The sequence below is a fragment of the Caretta caretta genome, chromosome 5 (genome assembly GCF_965140235.1).
Source record: "Caretta caretta isolate rCarCar2 chromosome 5, rCarCar1.hap1, whole genome shotgun sequence".
In the NCBI taxonomy this organism is placed as follows: domain Eukaryota; kingdom Metazoa; phylum Chordata; order Testudines; family Cheloniidae; genus Caretta; species Caretta caretta.
In genome coordinates, this window is record NC_134210.1 from 71,861,735 (window position 1) to 71,875,738 (window position 14,004).

The following is a 14,004-nucleotide window of genomic DNA, read 5'->3' on the forward strand; positions in this document are numbered from 1 at the left end:
TGGCATGGCAGGGGGTGGGGGGGTAGCACACACTTATCTTGTGGGGAGAGGGGAAATGTATGACACAAAGTCCCTAGAGCAGGGGTGGGTAAACTGTGGCCCACGGGCCGCATCATGCCCACCAGCCATTTTAATCTGGGGCTTCCCCCGCTCCAGCGCTCCAGCTGGGGAGGAGGGTTGGGGGCTGCTCCGTGTGGCTCCCAGAAGCAGTGGCATGTCCCCGCTCTGGCTCATATGCATAGGGGCAGCTAGGGGGCTCCGCTCTGCATGCCACTTCTGCCCCAAGCGCTGCCCCCACAGCTCCCATTGGCCAGGAACTGTGGCGGCAGGAGCGGCGCCTCGCGTAGGAGCTGGAGCGGGGACATGCTGCTGCTTCCAGGAGCTGCTTGAGGTAATCGCTGCCCGGAGCCTGCACCTCCGAGCCACCCCCTGCACCACAACCCTCTGCCCTAGATCTGATCCCCCTCCAACTCTCCAAACCCCTCGGTCCCAAACCAGAGCACCCTCCTAGACCCCAAACCCCTCATCCCCAGCCCCACCCCAGAGCCTGCACCCCCTGCCGGAGACCTCATCCCCACCCCACACTGCACCCCCTCTGCCCCAGCCTGGAGCCCCCTCCCACACCCTGAACCCCTCATTTTTGGCCCCACCCCGGAGCCCACACTACCAGCTAGAGCCCTCGCCCCTCCCTCTCCCCAACCCCAATTTTGTGAGCATTCATGGCCTGCCGTACAATTTCTATACCCAAATGTGGCCCTTGGGCCAAAAAGTTTGCCCACCCCTTCCCTAGAATGTACAATATACTCGGCCTACTGAAGCAACAAAGTGTGTGACCCTCTTGTTACATCAATTTAAAAACCATCTTTAATTAAACCTTTGCAACTTTTGTATGTGATAAGGAATTATATGGCCCTTGTTACTATAATATTTGCATGCACACATACCATAGAGCCACAGCACAGCAACAAAAATACACCACAATTATGCAAAAACACAGCACAGTGATAGATTCACTCTCCCCTTTCCAGAGTTTTCTGCCTCTTATATAATGAGCAAAATTTAAGAGTGGAAATAATGTAAGATATTATTTTTAAAAGGAAGGTGGAGACAAGCGCTGATCCTGCAAACACACACATACTTAACTTTAACCTTTACCTTTAACTTCAGTGGAACTGGTTACATGCCAGAGTTAAGTACAAGATTAAGGGTGAAATTCTGGCTCCATTGAAGTCAATGGGAGTTTTGCCATTGACTTCAGTGGAGCCAGGATTCGATAGTGTTTCTAGTATCAAGGCCTTATTATGTATCTGAGACAAGCTCTGTAATAGAAGCATAAAGCATTCCAAATCAAGAACTGATTTTAACACTTTACTGAGGTGTCACCTATAGTAAAGGGAAATGCATTTGCTGCAACCTGCCAGTCATTTGTCAGTGTGGGAGTGTCAGCAAGGATGCTTTTGAACCAAACAAGGGATTAGTGCCTCTGCCTCCCCCTCTTCCACTCATATGTTAAAAGTCTCTGTACATCATAGCTAAAATGTTGCTTCTATAGACCCAAGTTGTGGAAAAGCAAGGTCAGAGACATGCCAGTGAAATTCAGGAAGCATGGAAGTGGCACTGACTCAATTACCAACCCTGTTGTAGTGGATGATGATCATTATTAGCAGTAATTGACAGTGACAATGTGCCTGCCCCCTCGAAGTAACAGCCGAAATCTGAGGAGTGTCTGTTCAAAATTTGCCTAATTTGGACATGTAACAGAGTGTATAAGTACTAAATATTAATTGTAGTATAAATACAGAACAAACAATAGTGCACCCCATGCAACAGTTGTGTATGTACATACCTTTAATTGGGGATGAAATCCAGAGATTGTCAGCTGATTCCTGCCACCCTTCCCAAATATGATTTCTCTCTGCCACTGGAAATGAAATTGGCATCAAACATATTTTTTTCTTTAAAATGTTAGAAAAATAATATAACCCCACATTCCAGTGAATTTGGAAAATGTTATAGCTCAAGAATTCCACAATTGTCTTCCATTCTGGTTCCCAAACTAGATAGGAAACATAAGAATTGACATAATGGCTCAGACCAGTGGCTCATTTGGCTCAGTATCTTTTCACTGACAGTGGCCAGTACCACTGCTTCAGAGTAATGTGCACAAGAACCTTGTCCCAAGGAAAGTTTTATTCCTAATTTCCCCAGTAGTTGGAAGTTGGCTTAAGCTTTGAAGCATTTATAACTTCCCCAAACTCTTGCTTGTGTGTTTTTTAAATATTTATTATTATAACTCTGGACTTTCTGGTTATCCATATAGATTTAAAATCCCTTTTTGAATCCTGATAATTTCTTGGCTGCAATTATATTTTGTGGCAATGGGTTCCATAGGTTAATCGTACAATGTGTGAAAAAAGTATTTCCTTTTATCCATTTTGAATTTGCCACTTTTCAGTTTCATTGAGTATCCCCTTGTGCTTGTATTATGAGACATGGTGAATAGAAGTTCCTGATTGGCCTTCTCTTTATCATTCACTATTTTGTATATTTTTGTCATGTACCCTTTTATTTGTCTCCTATGTACAGTAAATCTTAATCTTTTCAATCTCTCTTCATAATTATTATTGTCACCCATCTGTGAACCTTTTCTAATTCTGAAATCTTTTTTGATATTTGGGACCAGAAGGGAACGCAGTAGACTAGAAAGATCAATTTCTACCCTTATTATTTCATTATTGTAACAACCTCTCTCTCTCTCTCTCTCAATATATAAATAACACATGAATGAGATAAATATATCAGAAATTCCTACCAGCCATCTGCCTAGTTGTTATCCATCGGTACTTTACCATAGGCATTGCACCCAAAAGAGCCTTGAAGAGGGATTTAAAGGCTATGTCTACACTACGAAATTAGGTCGAATTTATAGAAGTCAGTTTTGTAGAAAGCGTTTTTATACAGTCAGTTGTGTGCGTCCCCACACAAATGATCTAAGTGCATTTAGTCGGCAGAGTGCGTCCACAGTACTGAGGCAACCGTCGATTTCTGGAGCGTTGCACTGGGGGTAGCTATCCCACAGTTCCCGCAGTCTCCACCCTCCAGTTGAAATCTGGGTAGAAATCCCAATGCCTGATGGGGCAAAAACATTGTCGCGGGTGGTTCTGGGTACATATCGTCAGTCCCCCCCCTTTCCTCCCTCCCTCCGTGAAAGCAACGGCAGACAATAGTTTCACACCTTTTTTCCTGCGTTACCCGTGCAGACGCCATACGACGGTAAGCATGGAGCCCACTCAGATCACCATCACCGTATGTCTGCTGGGTGCTGGCAGTTGTGGTACTGCATTGCTACGCAGCAGCAGCTCATTGCCTTTTGGCAGCAGAGGTGCAGTATGACTGGTAGCCATCGTCGCCATACTCCAGGGTGCTCTTTTAGCCGACCTCGGTGAGGTCAGTAAGGGCGCCTGGGCAAACATGGGAGTGACTCAGCCAGGTCATTTCCCTTTTAAGTTTCGTCTCAGGGTGATTCAGTCCTACCGGCAGTCGTACTGCACCGTCTTCTAATGAGCAGCGAGGAGACGATGATGGCCAGCAGTCATACTGCACCATCTTCTGCTGAGCACCCAGGAGATGACGATGGCTAGCAGTCGTACTGCACCGTTTGCAGCCAGCAAGATGTATAAAGATAGATGAAGTGGATCAAAACAAGAAATAGACCAGATTTGTTTTGTATTCATTTTCTCCTCCCTTCCTCCCTCCCTCCATGAAATCAACAGCCTGCTAAAGGGTTTTGAGTTCTATTCTTGAGGGGGCCATTCTGTTTCTTCTTGATGCAAAGCCTGTTGATCTGTTGATTTTAATTCCCTGTAAGCCAACCCTGTAAGCCATGTTGTCAGTCACCCCTCCCTCCATCAGAGCAATGGCAGACAATCGTTTCACGCCTTTTTTTCAGCGCAGATGCCATAGCACTGAGAACATAGAGCCCACTCAGATCACCACAGCAATTATGAGCACTATAAACACCGCACGCATTATCCAGCATGAAATGCAGAACCATAACCTGCAAGAAAAGCGAAACCAGGCAAGGAGGAGGCGACTGCAGCGCGGTGACGAGAGTGATGAGGACATGGACATAGACTTCTCACAAAGTATGGGCCCCTGCAATGTGCACATCATGTCGTCAATTGGGCAGATTTATGGCGTGGAACGCTGATTCTGGGCCCGGGAAACAAGCACAGAGTGGTGGGACTGCATAGTGTTGCAGGTCTGGGACGATTCCCAGTGGCTGCGAAACTTTCGCATGCGTAAGGGTACTTTCATGGAACTTTGTGACTTGCTTTCCCCTGCCCTGAAGCACAAGAATACCAAGATGAGAGCAGCCCTCACAGTTGAGAAGCGAATGGCAATAGCTCTGTGGAAGCTTGCAAAGCCAGACAGCTACCGGTCAGTCGGTAATCAATTTGGAGTGGGCAAATCTACTGTGGGGGCTGCTGTGATCCAAGTAGCCAACGCTATCACTGAGCAGCTGATATCAAGGCTAGTGACTCTGGGAAATGTGCAGGTCATAGTGGATGGCTTTTCTGCAAGGGGATTCCCTAACTGTGGTGGAACCCATATCCCTATCTTGGCACCAGAGCACCAAGGCAGCGAGTACATACACTGAAATGGGTACTTTTCAATGGTACTGCAAGCACTGGTGGATCACAAGGGACGTTTCACCAACATCAACGTGGGATGGCCGGGAAAAGTACATGACGCTCGGATCTTCAGGAAATCTGGTCTGTTTCAACGGCTGCAGCAAGTGACTTACTTTCCCGACCAGAACATCCCATTGGGGATGTTGAAATGCCTATAGTTATCCTTGGGGACCCAGCCTACCCCTTAATGCCATGGCTCATGAAGCCGTACACAGGCAGCCTGGACAGTAGTCAGGAGCTGTTCAACTATAGGTTGAGCAAGTGCAGAATGGTGGTAGAATGTGCTTTTGGGCTTTTAAAAGCGTGCTGGCGCAGTTTACTGGCTCAGTTAGACCTCAGCGAAACCAATATTCCCACTGTTATTACTGCTTGCTGTGCTCTCCACAATATCTGTGAGAGTAAGGGGGAGATGTTTATGGCGGAGTGGGAGTTTGAGGCAAATCGCCTGGCCGCTGATTACGTGCAGCCAGACACCAGGGCGGTTAGAAGAGTACAGGAGGGCCTGGTGCGCAACAGAGAAGCTTTGAAAACCAGTTTCAGGAATGGCCAGGCTATGGTGTGAAAGTTCTGTTTGTTTCTCCTTGATGGAAACCACTCCCCCCTCCCCCACCAGTTCACTCTATTTTCCTGTAAGCTAAGCACCCTTCCCCCCACATCACCGCTTGCAGAGGCAATAAAGTCATTGTTGCTTCACATTCATGCATTCTTTATTTTTTCATCACACAAATAGGGGGATAACTGCCAAGGTAGCCCGGGACAGGTGGTGGAGGAGGGAAGCACTGGGTGGGGTGGTGGAGGAGGGAAGGACAAGGCCACACAGCACTTCAAAACTTTAAAACTTTAAAACATATTGAATGCCAGCCTTCTGTTGCTTGGGCAATCCTCTGAGGTGGAGTGGCTGGGTGGCCGGAGGCCGCCCCACCGCGTTCTTGGGCGTCTGGGTGAGGAGGCTATGAAACTTGGGGTGGAGGGCGGTTGGTTACACAGGAGCTGTAGCGACGGTCTGTGCTCCTGCTGCCTTTCCTGCAGCTCAGCCATACACTGGAGCATATGAGTTTGATCCTCCAGCAGCCTGAGCATTGACTCCTGCCTTCTTTCAGCAAGCTGACGCCACCTACCATCTTCAGCCCACCACCTCTCCTTGCGGTCATATTGTGTTTTCCTGCACTCTGAGATTGTCTGCCTCCACGTATTTTGCTGTGCTCTGTCAGTGTGGGAGGATAGCACGAGGTCAGAGAATATTTCATCATGAGTGTGGTTTTTTTTGCCTTCTGATCTTCGCTAGCCTCTGGGAAGGAGAAACATGCAGCTGGTGGAGGGGAAAAAAAGGGAGAGTGGTAGTTAAAAAGACATTTTATAGAACAATGGGTACACTCTTTCATGGTAAACCTTGCAGTTAACATTACATAGCACATGTGCTTTCATTACAAGGTCGCATTTTGCCTCTTATTGAGGGTATGCCGGTTTGGTGTGAGAGATCACTCACGCAGGGCCAGGCAACAGAATTCGGCTTGTAGACAGCCATGGTAAGCCACAGTCCTTTGGCTTCTTTAACCTTCATAACATGTGGGAATGGTTTCAAACAGCAGCGCTCCCATTGCCCATACAAAGTAGCCATTGGGTTGGCCATTAAAAATGGGTTGGCAATTTAAAAGGAGAGGCTGCGGTTTCCGGGTTCACGTGCAGCAGAAACCCAACTAACCCCCCCCCCCGCACACACACACACCCAATTCTCTGGGATGATGGCTTTACTCCTCCCCACACCGCGTGGCTAACAGCGGGGAAGATTTTTGTTCAGCCACAGGCAAACAGCCCAGCAGGAACGGGCACCTCTGAATGTCCGCTTACTAAAACCACCCTATTTCAACCAGGTGACCATGAATGATATCACTCTCTTGAGGGTAACATAGAGAGATAAAGAACAGATGTTGTTTGAATGCCAGCAAACACCGAGACCATATGCTGCAAAGCTTTGTTCTGCAATGATTTCTGACTACGTGCTACTGGCCTGGCGTGGTAAAGTCCTCCATGGAGGATGGAATAAGGCTGCCCTCCCCAGAAACCTTTTGCAAAGGCTTTGGGAGTACATCAAGGAGAACTTTATAGAGATGTCCCTGGAGGATTTCTGCTCCATCCCCAGACACATTAACAGAGTTTTCCAGTAGCTGTAGTGGCTGTGAATGCCAGGGCAAGTTAATCATTAAACATGCTTGCTTTTAAACCATGTATAATATTTACAAAGGTAAACTCACCAGAGGTCCCTTCTCTGCCTTCAGGGTCCGGGAGCCCACCTTGGGTGGGTTTGGGGGGTACTGGGTCCAGGTCCAGGGTGATAAACAGATCCTGGCTGTTCGGGAAACCAGTTTCTCTGCTTCCTTGCTGTGAGCTGTCTACAACCTCATCCACATCATCGTCTTCCTTGCTCCCAAAACCCACTTCTGTGTTGCCTCCCACTCCTTGGACGGAGTCAAAGCACAGGGTTGGGGTAGTGGTGGCTGCACCCCCTAGAATGGCATTTAGCTCATCATAGAAGCGGCATGTCTGGGGCTCTGAACCTGAGCGGCCATTTGCCTCTCTGGTTTTTTGGTAGGCTTGCCTGAGCTCCTTAATTTTCATGGGGCACTGCTGCAGGTTCCTGTTATAGCCTCTGTCCGACATGCCCTTGGAGATTTTTTCAAATATTTTGGCATTTCGTCTTTTCGAACGGAGTTCTGCCAGCACGGATTCGTCTCCCCATACAGCGATCAGATCCCGTACCTCCTGTTCAGTCCATGCTGGAGCTCTCCGGCAATTCTGGGACTGCATGGTCTCCTGTGATGATGAGCTCTGCATGGTGACCTGTGCAGGTGAGCTCTCCACGCTGGCCAAACAGGAAATGAGATTCAAAAGTTCGCGGGCCTTTTCCTGTATACCTGGCCAGTGCATCTGAGTTGAGAGCGCTGTCCAGAGCAGTCACAACTGAGCACTCTGGGATAGCTCCCGTAGGCCAATACTGTCGAATTGCATCCACAGTACCCCAAATTTGACCTGGCAAGGCCCATTTCAGCACTAACCCCTCGTTAGGGGTGGAGTAAAGAAATTGATTTTAAGAGCCCTTTAAGTAAAAAAAAAGGGCTTCGTTGTGTGGACGGGTGCAGGGTTAAATTGAGATAATGCTGCTAAATTCGACCTAAACTCGTAGTGTAGACCAGGCCGAAGATAGGATAAGGGAGTGGTTTATGAACTGATTCAGGGAAGGTGTTCTGTGCATAAGGGATGACACTGAAGAAACCATGAAGGTGGGAGTAGCAGGCAAATGGGTGAGGAAATCTCACACCATTAGTGGAGCAGAGGAGGCAGGTGACAATGTAGTAAGATTAGATAGTAGTAATCCAGATAGATAGAGTGAGACAAAGTTATGTAGAGCCTGCCTTAAAGATAAGGACTTGGTCTTGATGCAGTGGATGAGGGGCACTCAGACAGTAGCCGTGCCATGGTCAGAGTGACAGACCAGGAAGGTTTCAGAGTGGTAGCCGTGTTAATCTGTATCAGCAAAAAGAACGAGGAGTACTTGTGGCCCCTTAGAGACTAACACATTTATTTGAGCATAAGCTTTCATGGGCTAAAACCCACTTCATCTGATGCATGCAGTGGAAAATACAGTAGGAAGATATATATATATATATAGATATATATATATATATACACACAGAGAACATGAAAAACGGGTGTTGCCATACAAACTGTAATCAGAGTAATCAATTAAGGTGAGCTATTATCAGCAGGAGAAAAAAACCTTTTGTAGTGATAATCAGGATGGCCCATTTCCAACAGTTGACAAGAAGGTGAGAGTAACGGGGGGGGGGGGGGAGGGAAGAAGGGGAATAAGCATGGGGAAATAGTTTTACTTTGTGTAATGACCCATCCACTCCCAGTCTTTATTCAAGACTAAGTTAATGGTGTCCAGTTTGCAAATTAATTCCAATTCAGCAGTCTCTCGTTGGGGTCTGTTTTTGAAGTTTTTTTGTTGTAATATTGCGACTTTTAGGTCTGTAATCGAGTGACCAGGGAGACTGAAGTGTTCTCTGACTGGTTTTTGAATGTTATAATTCTTGACATCTGATTTGTGTCCATTTATTCTTTTACATAGAGACTGTCCGGTTTGGCCAATGTACATGGCAGAGGGGCATTGCTGGCACATGATGGCATATATCACATTGGTAGATGTGCAGGTGAACAAGCCTCTGATAGTGTGGCTGATGTGATTAGGTCCTATGATAGTATCCCCTGAATAGATATGTTGACGCAGTTGGCAACGGGCTATACTGTAAGGATAGGTTCCTGGGTTAGTGTTTTTGTTGTGTGGTGTGTGGTTGCTGGTGAGTATTTGCTTCAGGTTGGGGGGGCTGTCTGTAAGCAAGGACTGGCCTGACTCCCAAGATCTGTGAGAGTGAGGGATCGTCCTTCATGATAGGTTGTAGATCCTTGATGATGCGTTGGAGAGGTTTTAGTCGGGGGCTGGAGGTGATGGCTAGTGGCGTTCTGTTACTTTCTTTGTTGGGCCTCTCCTGTAGTAGGTGACTTCTGGGTACTCTTCTGGCTCTGTCAATCTGTTTCTTCACTTCATCAGGTGGGTATTGTAGTTGTAAGAACGCTTGATAGAGATCTTGTAGGTGTTTGTCTCTGTCTGAGGGGTTGGAGCAAATGCAGTTGTATCGTAGAGCTTGGCTGTAGACAATGGATCGTGTGGTGTGGTCTGGATGAAAGCTGGAGGCATGTAGGTAAGTATAGTGGTCAGTAGGTTTCCGGTATAGGGTGTTTATGTGACCATCGCTTATTAGCACCATAGTGTCCAGGAAATGGATCTCTTGTGTGGACTGGTCCAGGCTGGGGTTGATGGTGGGATGGACCAGGAAAATGATTTTTTAGCTGCAGCAGTTTGAATAGCTCCAAGAGGGTCAGGGTGGGAGTGAAGAAAGTCAAAGGTTGCAGTAATTCAAAAGGAAGGTGATAAGGGCCAGGGCAAAGATTTTAGCTGTGTAGACCAACCAAAAAGGTCAGCTCTTGAGAATGGTATAGAAGAAGTGGTGGCAGAATCTGGACCTGGCCTGCAGAGAGGGAAAAATGGAAAACGATATCTGGGTTTCAGGCTTGAGTGACTGGGTGGCTAGTGGAACTGAAAAATGTGAAGAGAGGAAGGTTTGGAAGGCAAGATGAGGAGCCTGGTTTTGGCCATGCTAAGTTTATTCAATGGCATGCCTATGTTTGCGGTAATTGCAGCCAGGCACCTGTGACACCCATGGCTGTGGTGCCAACAACATTCTGAGATTTTGGAAACAGTCTTGACAACCACCTTGGTGGGCCAAAGCAGCTGGAAAGCCAGCTTAAATGTCTGCCTGGGGTTTCCCTTTGTATAAAAGGAATGTTCAAGTGCTGAAGAGTCAGAGAAGCAGCTCCATGCCACTCCTTTCTCCTGGCCCCCAGTACAGGGGGCATTCCCAAGAAAAGGGCGCAGAACCATTCATGAGTATAAGAAAGCTCAGAACCTATTCTGCTATGGACTTCAGTCAGAGTATGAGCAGGCCCTTAAACTGCATAACTCGTCTCTTTTAAAAGATACATCTGATAGCATACACATTTTATTTCTGGCATTCCTTTGTCATTTGTTGTTAGTTCCATACACAACAAATATTTATTTCAGGGATTTAAACACAGACAGATCAGAATATATGCTTCTTACCAACGAAACTCTGTTTTGAAGAAGCCTGTTTTTTACATAGTTATCAAAAGTTGCATAGCTAAATACTGAGAACTTGGTTTAGCTTTGAACTCGTGCAGCCCTATAAAATTGATAAGTGCTTTAGTTGTACAATTAGTTTGCCAGAACATTCCAGGAATTATCCTCATGCTGAGGAAATGGAATCAGTTCAGTCCAACAGAACAAACTTGTGTGTGCTCACTCGGAATCACCTGTATTGATCTGTCACTGAAGGAAAGAAGGAATACTTTTTAGCACATGGTATGTTACAGAGGCACCTTTAACTGAGGATATATAGAGTACATCACCAAATAGACTTCAAGGTATTTCATTTAATTCAATAGTTACATTTCTCCCAGTATCATGGTTCCAAATATTTCTTTCAAGGACATTTTGATAAATAACTAATAGGGTGGTAGGTTCAAGGAACTTGCATAGGAATGCAGGACTTCTTTTTTGACGCATCCTAGACTCATGTGCTAGAATCTTGCACAAAGATGCCAAGCACGTAGTGCTGACTCAGACTGCCAGGTGGATCTTGATAGCACCAACCAGGGTAAGGAGGACTGGGACTATCCCTTTGGGACAGGGAACTAGGGGTTCGGAGAAAGCAGAGCTCTCAGGGAAAATCCTAAAAATAGCCAAACTTGGGGGCAGAAAATGTAAGATGAGGTTTATGAAGTTTTTGTTATTAAGTTACCAACAAAGTGAAACTCCATGGCAATATATGATGTGAAACTCCATGGCAATATATGATGTGTGTCTATTTAGAGTGCGGGGGGATGTTAACCTACTTACAGTGACATTTTGTGAACATGGTACTAGCATATATATTGGTAAATTGTAGATATATCCTTTATCAAGGCAAATGGGTTAGGGTCCAATTCTACAACATTAATTCATGCTGAGTAGCATTTACTCACAATATCAGTCCTAAAGGGCTGTTCAAAGTCATGGTTCTAGGTCTGGACCTTTCTATTCAAGCCAATTCAATGCACTTAATGTGCTTCTTTTAAATACATGAGATTTCATTTCATTACAATTGCAAACTACAGTTTTCCTCCGCAGCTCTGTGTTCTTAACAACTTTGTCAGTTAAAACCCGCTGAATTAGTTTTTTTAGCACTTAACCAAGGCAGACCCAAGTCAGTTTTAGCTATAAAGCTGAACTTAAGCTGATTTCAGCTTGAATGGACATTGGCTATGCAAGAACAGAGGATGAATCGTTGCCAGTTCACCACTTCTGGGCAAGCAAGATTAGGAGACACTAGTTTGATCTGAATCAGTTCTGTCCGTTTGTTTTCAAATACTTACATTTTGAATTTTTCTTGCTACAGTGGAAGCAAATACATTCAGTTTAGGAAATTTCATTCCAGATTAAGTACAAAAGCATTCAAGATCACCATTGCCCATCACGTTGACAGTTTCTCTGATCTGCACATACTATATTGTGACAACAGCATTGCATTACATTAGAAAACAGTTAAAATGTCCCCTACGTTTCTGCCGCCAGGTGTGGAAAGCAGAGTCTGAAAACATGTAGTGGTGCATGGATGTGCGGTTTATGTTACAAATGGGCATTGATATTTTGGGAAAATACACATGGAAAATATCAGCTAAAACACAGGAGCCTACTAAATCAATAAAGTGAGGTTTCCACAGCCAGAACTTCAGCTATCATTATGGGCAGTGATCCCTCCCACCTCCAGGACCCCTCCCCCACAAATGTTTTTAGCCATAATGTAAAATAAATCTGTTGTTGTGAAAGCAATGTATAGATATGAAGTTATTTCTTATGTGGCTAAATATGGTTGGCCTAAAACTAAAAATTAAATTTTTCCCTTTAACTAGAGTGAAAGTTGTGATTTCCTCATTGAGAAAATAGATGATCACACTTCAGGTGTCCAATGACTCTGCTCCTCCTCTGTCTTTTATGTTACACCAATCTGGTTTTCCATCAAAAGTTCGATAGTTGTACAGTTTTTAATGGTTCAAGTGTCATGAGAGTAGTTCTGAGCCAAAATGAGCTGTAGTTTTATGCACAACTATAAAAAGGGGAATAACTGGCTAGGTGACAGTACTGCTGAAAGGATCTGGAGGTAATAGTGGATCACAAATTGCATATGAGTCAACAATGTGAAGCAGTTGCAAAAGAGGCTAATATCATTCTGGGGTGAATTAACAGGAGTGTCATCTGTAAGACACAGGAGATAATTGTTCCAATCTCCTTGGCATTGGTGAGGCCTTAATTGGAATATTGTGTCCAGTTCTGGACACCATACTTTAGGAAAGATGTGGATAAATTGGAGATAGTCCAGAGAAGAGCATCAAAAATGTAAAGGTTTCGAAATCCTGACCTATGAGGAAAGGTTAAAAAATCTGGGCATTTTTAGTCGAGAAAAGAAGACTGGGGGGGGGGGGGACACACATGATAACAGTCTTCAGATATGTTGAAGGGAGTTATAAAGAGAATGGGGATTAATTATTCTCCATGTCCACTGAAGACAGGACAAGAAGTAATGGGCTTAATCTGCAGCAAGGGAGATTTAGGTTAGATATTAGGAAAAACTGTCTAACTCTCAGAGTAGTTAAACTCTGAAATAGCCTTCCAAGGAAAGTACTGGAATCCCCATCTTTGGAGGTTTTTAAGAACAAGCTGAACAAAATTCTGTCAGGGATGATTTAGGTTCACTTGGTCATGGGTCAGTGCAAGGGGCTGGACTTGATGACCTCTCAGGGTCCCTTCCAACCCTACATTTCTATGATTCTATGGACAAGGAAGAACCCTGATTCTGTTCCTATTGAAGCCAATGCCAAAATGCACGTTCAATTCACAAGGAGCAGGATAAAGTCTAATATCATTCATTTGATGATTCACTATGTATTGAGATATCTATAGGATCAGCAGATGAATGTCTGTTTTTAAATAGCAGACAATGCTCATTCTTTGATTAGTCCTTCTTTGCACTCCCAGGAATCACTTGTTTTTTTTATTAGAGAGACAAGGTGGGTGAGGTAATATCTTTTATTAGACCAACTTTTGTTGGTGAGAGAGACAAGCATTCATGGCTTGAACGCTTGTCTCTCTCACCAACAGAAATTAGTCCAATACAAGATATTACCTCACTCACCTTGTTTCTCTAATATCCTGGGACCAACTCAGCTAAAACTACACTCAAGTTTTTTATGTCACTTTAGTAAAACCTGGAATTTGGCAGTCACAACTCTTTATAAAAAAAGAGAAAATATATTTTTAAGCAAAATAAATTTCTCACTAAAACACTTCATAGATTACTTGGATATGGTTCAGAATCTGGCCCTTCAGTTAATCCAGATTTACACTGATGTAATGGAGATCAGATTGTAGCCCTTGATCTATAATGACCCTATCTGGCATATGTCAAATATTTTTCAGGAATGTTAATTTTATTTGACTATGTCATTTAAATTTAATAGAATTGATTGCAAATGCCATTGCATATACTCCTTAGATTGTAAGATCTTGGTAACAGGGTCTGTGATTTTGAATGTGTGTTTAGATAGCTCAGCACAATGAGGCCCCTAATCCTCCTAG